This window comes from Aquarana catesbeiana, linkage group LG02, assembly GCF_042186555.1.
Source record: "Aquarana catesbeiana isolate 2022-GZ linkage group LG02, ASM4218655v1, whole genome shotgun sequence".
NCBI classification, from domain to species: Eukaryota; Metazoa; Chordata; class Amphibia; order Anura; family Ranidae; genus Aquarana; species Aquarana catesbeiana.
The window spans coordinates 136,537,892-136,556,676 of NC_133325.1; the positions used below are offsets into that span (position 1 = coordinate 136,537,892).

At 41.4% G+C, this 18,785-nt stretch overlaps 1 protein-coding gene across 2 annotated transcripts in view; it reads right to left on the bottom strand.

Moving 5' to 3' along the window:
* Positions 1 to 18,785, bottom strand: part of ATM (ATM serine/threonine kinase) — a 283,336-nt gene extending 264,551 nt beyond the window's left edge. The window contains exon 1 of one of the 2 annotated variants that reach the window (XM_073613497.1): positions 18,701 to 18,785. The gene's annotated coding sequence lies outside the window, so the exon portion shown is untranslated. Of the gene's footprint in view, positions 1 to 18,628 lie in introns of both variants that reach the window. The other variant, XM_073613498.1, reaches the window with a different exon arrangement.

Sequence of the window (18,785 nt, forward strand, 5' to 3'; positions counted from 1 at the left end):
CAGAGAAGGATTTTTACCTCAAAGCGCAGCTCCACCCAAAAAGGGAAGTTCCGCTTTAGTCGTCCCCCGCTTCTCTTGAAGAATCGTCACTTTTGGAGGAGTGGGGGGGGCTCAGGTACCCGATTTTGAAAGGTACCTCCCTCCCCCCTGCAGTCTTCTGAGACACATGACAGGTCCCAGAAGACTACCTGTCCATTCACAATGCGCAGTGGGCACCAGTCTGTGAAGCCGCAAGCTGTCACAGCCGAGTGCCCATAGTTAGGATGCTCTTTTCACAGGAGACTGGAACTCCGCTTTAATGCAAAGAAAGCATGAATGTAAAAAAAAAAAAAAAAAAAAAAAAAAGAAACTTTGAATCAAAGACTGAATTGATGCCAATATGCTAACGGAAAGAATATTTCATATGATTTTTGATTCCATGTACATTTTTCATGCAAAATGGGAAGCCTGCTTTTTCTAATATGAACACTATAACTGACTAGATTTTCTATTTTTTCTTTTGGTATTATCCAACAAATTTTAGGATATCGGTTATAGAACTATATTGTATTCTATTTTTTTTATGTTAAATTGTTTTCTGTTTCTACTATATTATATGCAAAATTACATACTGTATTTCGGTACGCTAAAGACAGTCACATTTTATGCTGAATACTAAAATATATATTGTAATGTTACCCATTTTACAATACCTAATAAAAAAAAAAAAAAAAGAGAACTTAAGGCTTTAGAACCGCTTTAACCACTGGGTCAAACCCCCTTCCTAACCAGACCAATTTTCAGCTTTCGGCGCTCTCACATTTTAAATGACAGTTACTCAGTCATGCAACACTGTACCTACATGAATTTTTTTGTCTTTTTTTTTTTTTTTTTTACACAAATAGAGCTTTCTTTTGGTGGTATTTAATCACCGCTGGGTTTTTTATTTTTTGCGCTATAAAAGAAAAAAAGACCGAAAATTCTGTAAAAAAAAAAAAAAAAAAAAAATGCATTTTTCTTCGTTTCTGTTATGCAATTTAGCAAATTAGTAATTTTTCTTCATATATTTTGGCCAAAATTTATACTGCTACATATCTTTGGTAAAAATAACCCAAATTGGTGTATATTATTTGGTCTTTGTGAAAGTTAAAGAGTTCACAAGCTATGGTGCCAATCTCTGAAAACTGATCACACCTGAAGTACTGATCTCATTTCTTGAGACCCTAACAAGCCAGAAAAGTACAAATACCCCCCAAAAGACCCCTTTTTGGAAAGTAGACATTCCAAGGTATTTAGTAAGATGCATGGTGAGTTTTTTGAAGTTGTCATTTTTTCCCACAATTCTTTGCAAAATCAAGATTTTTTTTCTTTTTCTTTTTTTTAAAAAACTGTCATATTAGCAGGTTATTTCTCACACACAGCATATGCATAGCACATATTACACCCCAAAAAACATTCTACTATTCCTCCTGAGTATGGTGATAGCACGTGTGTGAGACTTTTACACAGCGTGGCCACATACAGAGGCCCAACATGCAGAGAGCGCCATCAGGCGTTCTTGGAGCATAAATTACACACATAATTTCTTGACTACCTCTTACATTTTTGAAGGCCCTGCAGAACCAGGACAATGGAAATGCCCCAAAAATGACCCCATTTTGGAAAGAAAACAACCCAATGTATAATCTATGAGGCATATCGAGTCTTTTGAACATGTCATTTTTTTCTACAAGTTTTTGGAAAATGTGTAGAGAAAATGAAAACGCATTTTTTTTTTTTTTTTTTAACACAACGTTGTCCATTTACACAATGTTTCTAATACATAGCATGTACATACCAAAAATTACACCCCAAAATAGATTCTCCTACTCCTCCTGAGTACGGCGATACCATGTGTGAGACTTTTCCACAGCGTGGCCACATAGAGGGGACCAACATGCAGGGAGCACCATCAGGTGTTCTAGGGACATAAGTTTCAAATCTAATTTGACAACCTATTACACTTTTGTGAGGCACTGTAGTGGCAAAAATGTGTCATGGATGATAACTGATGTGGCATGGATGAGCATGAATGGGGATGGCTGAGCATGGCCGGGTACGGCTGAGTACGGATGGGTACGGCTGAGTATGGCTGGGTATAGATGGGATGGCTGGGTATGGCTGAGTACGGATGGGTATGGCTAATTATGGATGGGGGTGGATGGGATGGCTGAGCATGGATGGATAGATGAGTATTGCTGAGGATTGATGGATGGCTGAGCATGGATGGATGGATGAGTATGCGGAGTATGGATGGCTGAGCATGGATGGATGGATGAGTATGCTCAGTATGAATAGCTGAGCATGGATGGATGAGTATGCTCAGTATGGATGGCTGATCATGGATGGGTGAGCACGGATGGGTGAGCACGGATGGGTGGATGGATGAGTATGCTGAGTTTGGATGAGGAAGGATGGATGAATGAGTATGCTGAGTATGCAGGTATGCTGAGCATGGATGGCTGAGTATGCTGAGTATGGACGGGTGAGCATGCTGAGTATGGACGGGTGAGCATGCTGAGTATGGATGGGTGAGCATAGATGGATGAGTATGCTGAGTATGGATGGGTGAGCATGGATGGATGAGTATGCTGAGTATGGATGGATGAGTATGCTGAGTATGGATGAGTATGCGGAGTATGGATGGCTGAGTATGCCGAGTATGGATGGGTATGCTGAGCATGGAAGGCTAAGTATGCCGAGTATGGACGGGTGAGGATGGATGGATGAGTATACTGAGTATGGACGGATGAGCATGGATGAGTATGCTGAGCATGGACGGATGGATGGGTGTGTATGCTGAGTATGGATGGGTGAGCATAGATGGATGAGTATGCTGAGTATGGATGGGTGAGCATGGATGGATGAGTATGCTGAGTATGGATGGATGAGTATGCTGAGTATGGATGAGTATGCGGAGTATGGATGGCTGAGTATGCCGAGTATGGATGGGTATGCTGAGCATGGAAGGCTAAGTATGCCGAGTATGGACGGGTGAGGATGGATGGATGAGTATACTGAGTATGGACGGATGAGCATGGATGAGTATGCTGAGCATGGACGGATGGATGGGTGTGTATGCTGAGTATGGATGGGTGAGCATGGATGGATGGGTATGCTGAGCATGGATGGGTATGGATGGCTGGAATGGGCACTGAGCAGCGCTGTGGGCACTACACATCCAGGCCACAGCGCTGCTGCCACCGATCTCTCCCCTCTCCCCTCGCACTGTACCAATAGGTACGGGGAGGGGAGAGAGGAACCGGACGTGATGGCGGTTTGTTTACAAGTGATCGCTCCGTCATTTGACGGAGCGATCACGTAGTAAACCGCCGCTATCAGCGGTCGTTTACCGTGATGCGCCAGGTCCACGGATGTTCTTGGGTTCGCACCCCAGGGTGCGCGCGAGTGGGATTCTGGGAGGACGTCATAGTACGCCATCCCAGAGTTATCCGACCGTGCTGCAGCCGTCATTCGGCTATAGCGCGGTCGGCAAGTGGTTAAATGCAAAATCAAAAATGTATTGCAAATTGTCAATCATTAGTTGTGGTGGCTGCATTCATTTTCTTTTTTAGGCTTTTTCCCCTGGTGATCTTGCCAGTAACACACTTCCTGTATTAGCGTGCCCCCACTCTGGATGTAGGAAAACGTGGGCACAGCAGACAGCAGCATTGCTAATCTGGAGGGGGAAGGGGATTTTAGATGTACTAGCAGATTTACATACACAAACCAATTGAAGTGTTTCACTTCACAGCCTTGTGGCTACATAGAGGGAAAATCACTCCAAATTCTATGCTCTCTTCACACAGTTAAAAAAAATTAGAAAGCTTTTGTTGGCGTTGGGCTTTAGGGTCAATTCAAACTATGTGCTTTGGGTTGCATTGCTCAACACAGATCAAATGCAAATCGCAATCCCTTGTTTTCCAACTAACCCAGTTTACACTAATGAGCTGCAATGGTGTGTGATGCAGAAGAATAGAACGTGCAACATTTAAACCTGTTACAGCGCATTACATCAATGCATTAAGATAAAAAACAGTTAAAAAAACACTTTAAAAAACGCATGTCAACACAAATGTGTTTAATGTGCATCGACATGTGCTAAACACAAAACAATTGGTTTGAATCCACTTTTTAAGAGGCAGAATAGTCCAGGAAGTGGGATATGGTCCCAAGAAAGCGACAGGTTGGAGCTATAAACAAGTATTCTGGATTAGGAGTCCTGACACTTTACGCTAAAGTCAGTGAATCGAGGAAGACCGTTCCAAAATGTGTATGCTCAGTATGGATGACTGAGCATGGATGGATGAGTATGTATGGATGAGTATGGATGGGTGAGCATGGATGGATGGGTATGCTGAGTATGGATGGGTGAGCATGGAAGGATGGGTATGCTGAGTATGGATGGATGGATGGATGAGCATGGATGGATGGATGAGTATGCTCAGTATGATTGGGTGAGCATGGATGGATGAGCATGGATGGATGGATAAGTATGCTGAGTATGGATGGGTATGCTGAGCATGGATGGATGGATGGATGAGTGTGCTGAGTAGGGATGGATAAGTATGCTGAGTGTGGACAGGTGAGCATGGATGGATGGATGAGTATGCTGAGTGTGGATGGGTATGCTGAGCATGGATGGATGGATTAGTATGCCGAGTATGGATGAGTATGCTGAGCATGGATGGGTGAGCATGGATGGGTGAATGAGTATGCTGAGTATGGATGAGTATGCTGAGCATGGATGAGTATGCTGAGCATGGATGGGTGAGCATGCTGAGCATGGATGGGTGAGCATGCTGAGCATGGATGGATGAGTATGCTGAGCATGGATGTATGGATGAGTATGCTGAGCATGGATGGGTGAGCATGGATGGATGGCTGAGTATGCTGAGCATGGATGGGTATGGATGGCTGGAATGGGCACAGAGCAGTGCTGTGGGCACTACAAATCCAGGCCACAGCGCTGCTGCCACCGATCTCTCCCCTCGCACTGTACCAATAGGTACGGGGAGGGGAGAGAGGAACCAGACGTGATGCCGGTTTTTTTAAAAGTGATCCCTCCATCATTTGACGGAGCGATCACGTTTACCGTGATCCGTGATGCGCCGGATCCTCTGGACCCACCAGTCACAGATGTTCTCAAGTGCGGAATGAGCATCAGAGGCAGTTCAATTGGTAACATGTTACTGTAACAGTGGGTGGAGGAATCCTCTCCCCGCACCTGCTGTCACATTTTGAAAACAGCGCGGCTGTGCGAAGCTCCGTGTCATTCACTCACAGAGTTCTGCAGACATGCTTGTAGTTTGAATGGGCTGCAAAGATGTTAATCAGCAAGCTTGTAGTTCATTAATTCTTTGTAACAGAAAACCCAATGGGAATACGGGCACAAAACTAGAGGAAGACTGTGCCAGAGCCTGACACTCCACCTACGATCTGCTGAACGCAAGCACAGTGCTCTGCAGGCTCCTTTACAAAAAAAAAAAAAACAAGCAAATAAATAAATAATAAATGCACATTTTTTTACCTGCAAAATCATGTGTATTTAATATTTTTTTTAAAGGTGGAGGATCTATTGTAGGTTTGCCTACTCCATATAAAAGGAATTGCATTATGCCTATAACCAAAAATAATAACACAAGCATGAGTCCGTCCCAGTGCAGTCTGGGTAACAGAGCAAGGCGGAGAGATTCCACACTCCTGGATGGGTCCCAAATACAGTTCACACTCCCACAATAGAAACACTTCATGTTAACATTGATAAATGTGGCTCTAAAAGGGTTCTTGTCCTTCTGCTTATTCCAGTTCATACCGCATTTTCACACAGCTCAAATTAACAAAACAACAACCAATCACAGCATGGAAGAAAATCTTACAAATTACATTAACCCAAACTCTAGGACCCCAAATTAGTAAGTGAGATCTGATCTTCATTCTACTTAAAATCTAAGTCCGGTTTTAACAAAATAGCAATGCTGGTACCAAAAGATGAAAATTAGTTGCCTAAAAAAAAAAAAAAAAAATACCTCTGTAAAAGTGTGTGGTGACCAGGGTGGATACAAATCAATGATTTAAAAAAAATAGAATGTTTTTTATTTAAATCTTATTTTTTTGATTTTTTATCAAAATTTAATAAAAATGCATTTGGAGTAAAAAAAAAAAAAAAAAAAAAAAAAAACTAAGAAGGTTTCCATTTAAGATACATTAAAAATTTAGTTTATTCAGCATGATATGGAGCTTAGTTATGTAGCATGAGGCTGTATATTCTGTAATATTTACATTTTTGGTAAACTCATTCAATGAATCCAAGCTCTGCAAGCTGAGATAACATGCACTGCATTGATGCATTCACACAATTTCACAGTAACCATGAGATAAAACAAAGTTCAGCAATATTCCTTTAACCCATTGTTTTGCAAATCTATGTACACTACAAATTGTATGATTTAATCAGTTCTGCTATTGCTGTTTTACTAACCTGACCGCTTATTATTCTAAATAGGAAACCTTCATTTTGTTTGCAAATATTAAAGATTCTAACTACCAGCAAGAATAAGTCCTTACATTTAAAGAGCACCTGTCAGTCATTTCAGATCCATCATGGCAGTGCCTGTTGGCAGTAGCAGGTGAGTGAATGCCCGCCTTGTCCCTCAACTTGTGTCACTGCCTCATCACCAGCCATCCCATTAAAGTGAATGGGTCTGTCGGTGAGTCAACAGCGGGGTCAGAGGAGGATCTTCTGTGGGACTGAGATGACAGTTCCTCATTACAAATTATGATTTAACTCAAGCCTTTTTATTAGTGATTTAAATCAAATCCACCCTGGTGGTGACGCCTCACTTTAAGGTCTTCAAGAGATATGGTGGCTAATGCATCTTCTAAAAACTTGAATAAGAGAAAATGGGAAGCAGCTGTTACTGACCTATGCTTGGCTGTCAGGCAAATTCAAAGCATGAGTACTTCAAAGTTCATGTCCTGGGAGAAGTTTGCACATTCAGGGCTTCTGACTTTTCCTGATCTGCATCTTTATTCTAGGAGGGTGAGCTCAAAGTATTTCTATTCTAGGAGGGTGAGCTCAAACTATTTCATCTAGTAGGCCAGCAATGGACGCCCCCATCCTAAAGTGTCTCACAAGAGTTTCACTTTACTGAGGAATCTGACTTCCTGACTGACTGGCCAAACCGTAGGCATTACTGCAGTGAAAATAGAGAGGAGTGAACTGACAAAATAAAACACATGAGGGTTTCTGACACTTTAAAAACAAAAACAGATTTACATAGTTAGTGATAGGGCTGAAACAACTAATCGATTATGAAAATAATCGATTACTATTTTCATAATCGATTAATCGGCCAGTAACATAATGGGGTTAAAAAAAAAAAAAAAACTAAAATTAACCCTTTATAGTACAAAAAGAGAAAATAATCGCTACTGTAAATATTACTTTCACAGTTCTACAGTAAAAAAAATAAACCCTTTAGGAGTAGTGATTGTTTTTTTTGTACTATAAAGGGCTAATTTTATTTTTTTTAACCCCATTATTTTACTATAGTCTTAGACCTGGTTCATATCTACAGTATGTGTGTTTTTTGGTGCTTTTTGCAGAAACGCACTACATTTCATTTACATGATTTCCTATGGGACACATTCACATCTATGCTTTTTTCAGCCACTGCATGTTTGGAAAGGGTCAGGGACTTTTTTTTTTAACGCAAAACTGTGATTTTTTGGTTCAATATACTTCAATGGAGAAGCTGCAGAAAAGCATGTAATGCGTTTTTGCAGCAATTTGTTTTTTAATCTGCCCAACAACAAATTGTCCAAAAAGATGCAAAAATGCAAATTGCAGCAAAATCACGTGTGCAAAAATCAAAACGCACTGCAGAAACAGATCACAAGCAAACTGCATAGGTTTGTACCAAGCCTTATGCTGGCCTCACGGATCAATTTTCAGACGAGAATATTCATATGAAAAATCTTTGTACATTCGCTGAATGAAAGAATGTTGTTTGAAATTTTCACTTGCTTTTAACATTTCTGTTTAAAACAAATGTAATCTCTGAACGAAAACCTCATACACTGTCTGAAAATTCCTTTGACCAAGAAGTTTTCTATTATTTCCAAATGTTCCCGTCACTGTGGTTGAAAATGAACATCGATTTGACCCCACTAATGATTAGAAAATCGAAAACGAACGTTCTTAAATTTACATTTTTTTTTTTTGAAGGAAGACATTGTTTGTTTGTTTCTTTTAATACAAAAATTTGATCTCGGAGTCTGATATTTACCAGATTCACTCTTTAATAGTATATACAGTATATCTCTTTTTTTTAGCAGCTGAATTAATAACAGCAGTGGTTCTTAATCTCAGTCCTCAAGCACCTCCAACAGGCCATGTTTTGGGAACTTCCCTTAGATTAAATACCTCTTATCAATACCATGTCATTGATATTGATTTAAAGCAGCTGTGCAAAGTTAAGGAAAACCTGAAAACATGGCCCGTTATGCAGCGTACACACGGTCGGACTTTCCACGGACTTTTGACAGACTTACGGATTCGTACGTGATGACGTACACCGGTTTTTGTCCGTCGGACTAGCATACAGAGGAGCGGATTTCTGGGTCCGGCGTAAAGATTTGAAACATGTTCCAAATCTAAAGTCAGTCAGATTTTCGTCTGGAAAAGGCCGCTGAAGGTCAGATGAAGCCCACACACGATCGGATTGTCCGTCGGACCAGTCCGGTCGAAAAGTCTGCCCGTGTGTACGCGGCTTTAGGGATACTTGAGGACTGAGGTTGAGAACCACTGACTTACAGAGTATGCATCTTCAACGTCTGGTATTCCTTGCCTATTTTCTAGTTTAAAGTTGGTGCCATGGCTGCTGCCCCAGGTTTCCTGTTTCAGGGTGGCTCCTTTCTCTTGCAACATACTATGAAGACACCCTTGCATGTAGCACTAGAGCTGTGTCTCCCTACACTGTGTGCATCAATAGACACACACAACCCCCCTGCCTAGGATAGCAAGACACTGCAAAGAAAAAACTACTGACACCAGCAGTGGAACTACCAGGGTCACAAAGGTCACACTTGCAATCGGGCCCTGGCAGTTCGCCAACGTGCTTTGAGAGAAGGACCCCTTCATGATTTCTTGCGCCGGTGCCCCAAAAGTTCTAGTTATCCACTGCTATAATCTCCAAAAATGCTTAGGTAAGAATCTTAACAAATAGTTTATTAAGGAATGTTTATTTTATTGTGTTCAGAATGTTAAACTAAAAAACAAGAGGGTTTTCATAGATGGAAAGTTGAAAAATATACTGAAGGTCCACTTTAAAGACTGCAGCAATAAAATGTACTAATATTTTCTATTTATTTCAGCTTTTTATATAGCGATGACATTAGTGATGCCAGTCAGTGCTGGCTATCACTGCTGCACATCAATGCCACCCATCTGTGCCCACCAGTGCTGCCCATCCGTGCCCACCAGTGCCGCCCATCCGTGCCACCTATCAGTGCCCATAAGTGCGGTATATTCGTGCCTCCTCATCAGTGCCACCTAATCAGTGCCGCCTCATCAGCGCCCATCAGTGAAGGAGAAAAATTACTTATTTACAAAATTTACTGCCAGAAACTAAGAAAAACTTTTTTTTTTTTTCCAAAATTTTGGTCTTTTATTTTTGGAGCGATTAATTACCACCAAAAGAAAGCTCTATTTGTGTGAAGAAAATGATACAAATTTCACATGGTTACAGTGTTGCATGACGGCGCAATTCCCATTCAAAGTGTGACAGCTCTGAAAGCTGAAAAATGGCCTGGGCAGGAAGGGGGTGAAAGTGCCTGGTATTGAGGTGGTTAAAGACCTATCCTGAACCCCATATCCTATAACTATCCCTCCTGTACAACTTCTATAGAGGTTTCACCTTGTGATAGCCAAGACACCCCACCCCCTCGCTTCCCGGGCTTACTTGGATGATCGGTAGCCCCGAGAACCAATCCGGCAGTTGCAGCGGCTTGTAACAGAGATGAGCGGAGGAAAGATGGCCTCTGCTCGTTTCTATGATCTAGGAGGACCAGAGCAACGTCATGATGTCACTTCCTGTTCCAGCCCAATGTAAACAAGGCTATTTATTTTTAAGCATTAGATGTTTTTTTTTTTTTGGAATGAATGCTTTACATTGTAGAGGAGAGAGAGTGGGGTCTTATTTTTATTATTGACCACCAGATTTCTCCACAAAGAGGACCTGTCACTGATCATTTCTGTCACAAGGGATGTTTACATTCCTTGTGATAGGAATAAATGGGATCAATTTTTTTTTTTTTTTTTTAAAGGGACAGTGTAAAAATAAAAACATAATAAAATAAATAATAAAAAAAATTAAATAAAAATGTAAAGCACCCCTGTCCCCCCCGTGCTTGCGCACAGTAGTGAATGCATCCGTAGGCCACACCCATATATTTAAATAGTATTCAAACCACACATGTGAGGAATCACCACACGTCAGAAAGAGAGCAATGATTCGAGCACTAGATCTCCTCTGTAACTCTAAACTGGTATCCTGCAGACGTTTTTAAAGTGTCGTCTATGGAGATTTTTAAGTACCGTAGTTTGCCAACATTCCACGAGCATGTTCAATTTTTTTAAGCATAACATGCTAGGTATCTATTTACTGGGCGTAACATCGTCTTTCTTATTTTACAAAAAAAATTGGGTTAAATATTGTGTTTTTTTCATTTTTGTGTGACATAAAAAATTGAAACAAACAATCTCCATTTTATTCTCTAGGGTCTCTACTAAAAAAATATACATATAATATTTGGGGTTTCTAAGTAATTCTCTAGGAAAAAAAAACAGATTTTTAAAATATATGAGAGACGTGTCAGAATTGGTCGGGTAAGCGAGTGGTTAAACTCTCCTATCCTTTACAGCCAAGGAAGCTGCTTCTGTTTGATCTGCAAATGCCATGGTACTGCACATGTGACCAGTTATGTATGACACCAGACATTTGAAAGTTTGACAGCTTGGTTAAAGAAATAAGCGAATGTGACAGTTAGCAATCCTGGCATTCCAGGAATGTAACTTTTTTGAAACTGTTAAATTGATGGGTTTAGTTATGCTTTATGACTTAGTGCTGTTCAGGCAGAAGAAACAGAACAGGAGCAATGCTGGAGACAATTTACAGCACACACTCATTTTGAGAGCATATTTATTAATGTGGAATGTATGTTCCTTTCTAAAGAACTTTATTTTATTTTTTATCAAGTTGTTATGCGTAAAATTCCACTTTAAGGCTGCATTCACACCTGAGCGTATCGTTTTCAGGCTTTTTGCGGGGCTTTTTTTTAAGCTTTTTTTTTTTTTTTTGCAGCTTTTTTACAAGCTTTTTCAAAGCATTTTTGCAGTGTATTACAAGTGATTTCACAGCTTCAGGTTTTTTTTTTGCCAATTTAAGCACTAGGGGAAGGAGAGAGAGAGGAAATTAGGGGTGGAGAGATGCTATTTGAGCATTTTTCAGATCGTTTTTCTGCTCAAGTCAGGCGTTTCTATTGAAGTCTATGGGTCCAAAAACACTTGTAACCTGCCAAAAAACTAAGCTCACGTACTTTTTTTTAGCTTCAGGCGTTTTGCTTCAGGCGACAAAACACTCATATGTGAACAGGTGCCATTGAAATAAATGGGATTTTGCTTGTTGGGCATTTTGGAACTTTTGAGATGAGCGTTTTACAAGCTGAAGGCGTGAATGCAGCCTAAAACATAGCGCTTTTGGAGCCTGTGTGCAATATATCAAAATAGGGACCACAACTAAAAGCAAATAAAAAACAAACAAGCAAAAAAATAGGTCCTGCTTGTACTTTAAAGCTGGTCACACACTGGAAGATTTTTGAACAAACGTTTGTGGAAAAAGTCTCATAAGTATATGTGATAATGGCAGCAGAGACATGACAGATGCCATCTGAAAGTACTTCAAACTTCTGACTGCTCTAAGGCCCCTTTCACACTGGGGGCGCCAGCAGTAAAACGCCACTATTTTTAGCGGCGGTATTCGGCCGCTAGCGGGGGGAAAAAGGGTTAAAAACGCCCATAAGTACGGCTACAGCTGCGCTATGCCGGCGGTATAGCCACGCTGCCCCATTAATTTCAATGGGCAGGAGCGGTGATACACCGCTCCAAGGATGCTGTTTGCAGTTTTTTTTTCCTCCTGCCAGCGCACCGCTCCAGTGTGAAAGCCCTCAGGCTTTCATACTGGAGACACACCAGCAGCAGTTCCAGGTCAGTTCGCAGGCGCTATTTTTAGCACAATAGCGCTTGCAAACCTCCCCAGTGTGAAAGGGGCCTTAAAGTGGAGCTCCACCAAAAAAGGGAAGTGCCGCTTGTTTGCACCCTTTCCCTCTCCACTCTCACATTTAGCACTTTTGGGGGGGGGGGGGGGGGGTGAGCGGTTTTGACAGGTACCCACTCCCACTTCTGGGTCAAATTGCTGCTGCGATCTGTCAGGGCCCTCCTCTTTCCCCCCTGCAGACTTTTTACACTATGAGCGCTGCACTATTATTTATATTTTACATGTTTACACAATTTGTATAGTGAGTGTCAGCTGCTTTCTATTATCTCAGAGCGCAATTTTCTATTTTCTTTTATGTAATTGTATTGCCAAAATTAAGATTTTTACATGTATACAAAAAACGAAAAAAATTCCCCTGAAGCCGAACAGGCTAAGATGCCCGGCGCCTGCACCCAAAGACGCTTGAAGAATCGGCTTGGGTGCAGACATTGCTGGATCCCTAGACAGGCAAGTGTCCTCACATTAAGTCAGCACCTATGGTATTTGTAGCTGTTGACTTTTAAATTTTTTTTTTTTTTTGGAGCTTCTCTTTAACCACTGGCCGCCCACCGTGAAATGACGGAGAAGTGGTGCGGCTCTCGTTCTGGGTGGATGCCATAGGTCGCACCCCAGAATGGCAGCTGCCGTGCACCGATCGTGGCCGCGGCAAGTTGCTAGGACACAGCGCAACCCCAGATTTCTGTAAAGAGCCGATGGCGCAGCTCTTTAACCATGTGATCGGCTGTGTCCAATCAAATGCGTTAGTGCCTTTAATCGGCTATCCTCGCCTCACACTGGCAGAGTGTGTGGCAAAGAATGCCAATCAGCGGTATCTCCTGGCAGGGGTAACCAGGGCAGGTAATCAGGGCACTGATCATCAGTGCCCTGATTACAGGAAAGCCCCAGCAGTGCCACCAATCAGTGCCCACAAGTGACGCCAGTCAGTGCAGCCTTTCAGTGCATGCTCATCAGTGCCACCTATAAGTGTGGCAATTATAGATAGTGCCTCCTCATCAGCGCACATCAGTGAAGGAGAAAAATTACTTATTTACAAAATTTACTGACAGAAACATTTCAGCATTTTCGGTCTTTTTTCTTTTTTTTTTCTGTAAAAAAATTAAAAACCCAGCAGTGATTAAATACCACCAAAAGAAATCTCTATTTGTGTGAAGAAAATGATTCAAAATTAATTTGGGTACAGTGTAGCATGACCGTGCAATTGTCATTAAAAGTATGACAGCGCTGAAAGCTGAAAAATGGCCTGGGCAGGAAGGGGGTGAAAGTGCCCTGTATTGAAGTGGTTAACCTCCAAATCGAGGGGAGTGTTAGGTGGGCTATCAGACTTTTGATATAATAACAAACTGAAGCCAAACTCCAGCTGACACTTTTTAAGTTTTTTAAAATTGTTACAGCAATTTTATTTCCTTTTGGGATAAAGATTTTACATAAATAAGTAAAAGTTGATCATTGTAAAGGACCCCTGTCAGTAGTAAATGGTTTGTCTCAACCCTCTAACTGCTATATTAGCAGGACAGCTTGTTCTTTTAAAAAACAACAGACGTACTGCCTGGATCCCCAGGTGCAAATAAAAGAAAGAAAGCCTAAAAAAAATAAATCTAATGCAGCCATCATAAGCTGCAATATAATACATGTTTACTGGAGTCAAGCCATCAGACAGCTGTAAATCAGTGGTCTTGCTATCAGACAAGTTTCTTTGGTTGAATATTCAAAACTAAAAACTAAATATAACATCATGTAATATATAAAATAATGATTACACAGAGTTGTCACACATACATCACCCTCTGTAACATTTACAATCCGGTATGATTTTACTGTGCAAATTTAAAGATACAGAGCCCTAAATACCAACCCATTGGTTACACAATGACATTTTTCCAATACTTCTAAATGGGTCAAAAACAAAATCTCCCATTGGACCAATACGTTTACAATGCAGATGTGTCATACACACCCCCCTCTATGATATCTTACAATACGGTATGATTTTACTATGGAAATTTAAAGATACAGAGCCCCAAATACCAACCTATTAGTTATAAAAGCAACACTTTTCAAAAGTTATAAATACTTCAAAAATCCCATTGGAGCAACATATTTACATTTACACCCCTTCATACATAAGTCTAATGCCGCGTACACACGGTCGGACTTTTCGTCTACAAAAGTCCAACGGACGCCGACGGACTAAAGCTGGCTGGTAATCCGATCGTGTGTGGGCTTCTCCGGACTTTCAGCAGACTTTTTCAGCCTCAAATCCGACGGACTTTAGATTTGAAACATGCTTCAAATCTTTACGTCGTAACTACGACGGACCCCGAAATCCGCTCGTCTGTGTGCTAGTCCGACGGACAAAAACCCATGCTAGGGCAGCTATTGGCTACTGGCTATGAACTTCCTTATTTTAGTCCGGTGTACGTCATCACATACGAATCCGTCGGACTTTTGTGTGGTCGTGTGTAGGCAAGTCCGTTCGTTAGAAAGTCTGCTGCAAGTCCGCCGAAAGTCCGCCGGAAGTCTGTCGGACAGGCTGTCGGACTTTTGTAGACGAAAAGTCCGACCGTGTGTACGCGGCATTAAGGTTTTATGCCCCCCCTAAACAGGGAGTGGATTGTTCAGGGATGATGTGGCTGAACTTATTCTGTTGAATATAACTGTTGAATTTCTGTAGAATTGGCTGATTTACTGCTTACGAAAATGTTACCCTTTGTTTTTCTTGCCTTTTTTTTTTAAATAAATTTTTTTACATTTTTCAATACCAGTGTTAATTTTGACCACAAATTTTGATCTAGTTTTAGTTTTGACTAAAATGCCATTTCATTTTAGTCATCTGAATTGTTTTAGTTTTAGTCTAGTTTTAGTTAACTAAATAACATAAGATTTTAGTGGACTAAATCTATAGTAGATTTTATCAACTAAAATGTAATGACCGAGATTACATACCTGTAGGGTTGCCACCCTTCCGGGTTTTCCCCCCCGACAGCCCAGGTTTGGAGTCGGGTGCCCTGAAAGCTGGGACCGGATAGCAACCTTTAACCAGCGCATGCCGATGTACGTCGGCAGAATGGCACTGGCAGGCAAAAGGGCGTACAGGTACGTCCCCTTTAAGAAGCGGTGTCACGAGCGCAACACCGGAGGACTCGCTATCCGCCGGGTACCCGCGATCATGTCATGGAGAGGAAGAACGGGGAGATACTTATGTAAACAAAACATTCCCCGTTCTGCCTAGTGACAGGACAGTGATCTACTGCTCTCTTTGATCAAGAGCAGTGATCACTGTCCTGTGTGTTCAAGCCCAGCCCCCTCACAGTTAGAATCACTCCCTAGGAAACACTTAACCCCTTCACTGCCCCCTAGTAGTTACCCCTTCACTGCCAGTGTCATTTACACAGTAATCAATGCATTTTTAATCGCACTGATCGCTGTATAAATGACAATGGTCCCAAAAATGTGTCAAAAATGTCTGATGTGTCCGCCATAACGTCGCAGTCGCCACCATTACTAATAAAAAAAAGTTAAAAAAAAAAAAAAAAAAGTCATAAACCTATACCCTATTTTGTAGACGCTATAAATTTTACGCAAACCAATCAATATACGCTTATTGCGATTTTTTTTTTTTTTTTACCAAAAATATGTAGAAGAATACATATCGGCCTAAACTGAGGAAAAAAATATCGTTTTTTTAATATATTTTTGGGGGATATTTATTATAGCAAAAAGTAAAAAATACTGTGTTTTTTTCAAAATTGGCGCTATTTTTTTTATTTATAGCGCAAAAAATAAAAACCGCAGAGGCAATCAAATACCACCAAAAGAAAGGAGAACCGGCAGCGGAAGAAGACATCGGTGAAGGGAGATGAACCGGAGAATGAAGTCATCGCCAATGGGAGAAGAAATCGAAAGGAGAAGAGACGCCGGCGCTGCTTCAATAAATTACTTTGTCAAAAACCTGAGTACTGTTTTTTTAATTTTGACTCTTTTTTGGGGTGAATGAGTAGGTGTACAATGTACCCCATACTCATTCACATAGGGTGGGGGACTGGGATCTGGGGGCCCCCTTGTTAAAGGGGCTGCTTCCAGATTTCGATAAGCCCCCCGCTCGCAGACTCTGAGAACCACCGGGCCATGGTTGTCTGGAAGAGGCCCTTCCCCCCATTAACATGGGAACAAGGTGCTTTGGGGTGGAGGGGCGCAGGCACATGGCCTAGTATGGTCCGGGGGGGGGCGCTCGCCATCCCCCCTCCCCTTTCATGACCTGCCGGGCTGCGTGCTCGGATAAGGGTCTGGTATGGATTTCAGGGGGTACCCTAGAAACGTTTTTTTTTTTTTTCATTTTGGCGAGGGTTCCCCTTCAAGATCCTCAGCGCACAAGCCGCAACATCATGATCCGATTTCTGGTGCAACTTCTATTCAAATTAATGGGTTCTCATAGGGAACCATTGATTTTTGACATGTCAAAAAAAACGCTTGACGAGGCTTAACGCAGCTGTATCCAGAGTTAAGCCGCATTTAGCAGCTTTTACCAGCGTCAGACATTTTTACAGCTCTAACGCCAGTCCTCAGAACGCGCTGGCCCTGGGTTTTTTTTTTGCAGCTTGAAAACAACTATGCCACTTACAGCTCCTAAAAGCCTGTGTGCGCATGAGGCCACAGAACAACATGGAGTGGCGTTTTTAGGCTGCAAAAAAAAAAAAGTCTGACACTGCTAAAAGCAGCTGTAAAAACGCCCTGTGTGTATGAGGCCTTATGCGTGAAGGGGTGTAAATGTAAATATGTTGCTCCAATTGGAGATGATATTTTTAGGTATTTAGAACATTTGAAAAGTGTCGCTTTCTAAACAATAGGTTGGTATTTGAGGCTCTGTATCTTGAAACCACCATAGTAAAATCATACCGTAATGTAAGATATCATAGAGGGAGGGGTGTGTATGACATATTTGCATTGTAAACGTATTGGTCCAATGGGAGATTTTGTTTTTGACCTATTTAAAAGTATTGGAAAAATGTCATTGTGTAACCAATGGGTTGATATTTGGGGCTCTTTATCTTTAAATTTCCACAGTAAAATCATACCGTATTCTAGGATATCATAGAGGGGGGTGTGTATGACACATCTGCATTGTAAATGTATTGGTCCAATGGGAGATTTTGTTTCTGACTCATTTTGAAGTACTGCGAAAATGTCAGTTTGTAGCCAATGGGTTCGTATTTGGGGCTCTGTATCTTTAGATTTCCACAATAAAATCATACCGTATTGAAAGATATCATAGAGGGGGGTGTGTACGACACATTTGCACTGTAAATGTATTGGTCCAATGGGAGATTTTGTTTTTGACCCATTTAAAGTATTGGAAAAATGTAATTGTGTAACCAATGGGTTGGCATTTGGGGCTCTGTATCTTTAAATTTGCACAGTAAAATCATACCATACTGTATGCCTCGTACACACGTTCCGAATATCATACGACCGATCGTACGACCACCCTCGCTTAATAGTCGCAAGCAGAAATTGAATAGCTAAATAAAGTCACGAAAATTCTTGTACGACAGACAAAAAAAAAAAAAAAAAAAAATCAGAAGTGATGTCATGTGTTTTAATGTGTTGTACTGGATTTTATTTTCGGACGACAACTATACTGACTAAATGAAAATCGTACAATCTGGAATCGTATGAGGAAAATTTTCGTGTATGTCCGATCGAATAATATCGGATGAACGGTCATGATCGGCTGTCGAAAGTAGTGTACACACAATCCAAATATCGTACGATCGTTCCTCGGATGACTGTTTTCATACGATATTTGGATGGTGTGTACGGGCCATTAGAGAGGGCGACGTATGTGTGATAACTCTGTGTAATCATTATTTTATATATTACATGATGTTATATTTAGTTTTTCTGTGTTGAAAATTCAACCAAAAAAACTTGTCTGATAGCAAGACCACTGATTTGCAACTGATGGCTGGACTCCACTCCAGTTTGTTTGCCTTTGGGTTTAATACCACAATAATGCATGTGAGTAGAAAACATTGAATAGTATATGAAGAATGATACAGATGTGCTCTGCATACAATCCAGTATACAGCCCCGTCAGTCACTGTGTTGTAGGCCATCAAATCCATGCTATCACTGAGCTCTCTTTATTTCTGCAGGCGGATCTCTCCAGTCATATCATTACTGCCCCCTGTACTCCCTCACTGCACTCCTCTGATATTCCTCCAATACACTGACAGCGCTCATTGCCCATCACAGCCCCTCCGTTATGTCATTACCGCCTCTAGTTCTCCCCGGTGCTCCCTCCGTTATGTCATTACCGCCTCCAGTATAAACACTACTCTGCTCACCTCCTTGTTGGTCCCCCTGGCTCCTCCACGCTGTCTGCGGTGTCACACTCTTTTCCTTCCGCAGCACTTTCTCTTTCAGTTCCGC